Below are 305 nucleotides of genomic sequence, written 5' to 3' on the forward strand. Positions count from 1 at the left end.
TATTTATATTAACATAACATTTCATTAGCTAGACCTTGCGGGGGATTTGACAGGCCTTTGAAAGGTGAAACTGACACTGAAAACAAATTTTGTCCAAAAGTACACATCTCTTCGCCAGGGGACATGTGCCAGTTCACCACAACAACCATTGCAAGTTCTCAGAGTAACCCTTGGCCAGTCCTTGTTTTCCCTGGTAAACGTAGTGAAAATCTTTTAGCGAACGCTTTCACTGTCCGCGGTTTTAGCACAATCAAGGGCTTGACGTTTCATGAGGGCTTTCAAGTTGTTTAAGACATGTGCTAGTA

General features: G+C 42.3%; 1 protein-coding gene across 6 annotated transcripts in view; it reads right to left on the reverse strand.

Moving 5' to 3' along the window:
- Window positions 1-305, reverse strand: part of LOC119586305 (CKLF-like MARVEL transmembrane domain-containing protein 4) — a 23,595-nt gene that overhangs the window by 10,350 nt on the left and 12,940 nt on the right. The window lies entirely within an intron of this gene.

The sequence above is a fragment of the Penaeus monodon genome, chromosome 21 (assembly GCF_015228065.2).
Source record: "Penaeus monodon isolate SGIC_2016 chromosome 21, NSTDA_Pmon_1, whole genome shotgun sequence".
In the NCBI taxonomy this organism is placed as follows: Eukaryota; Metazoa; Arthropoda; class Malacostraca; order Decapoda; family Penaeidae; genus Penaeus; species Penaeus monodon.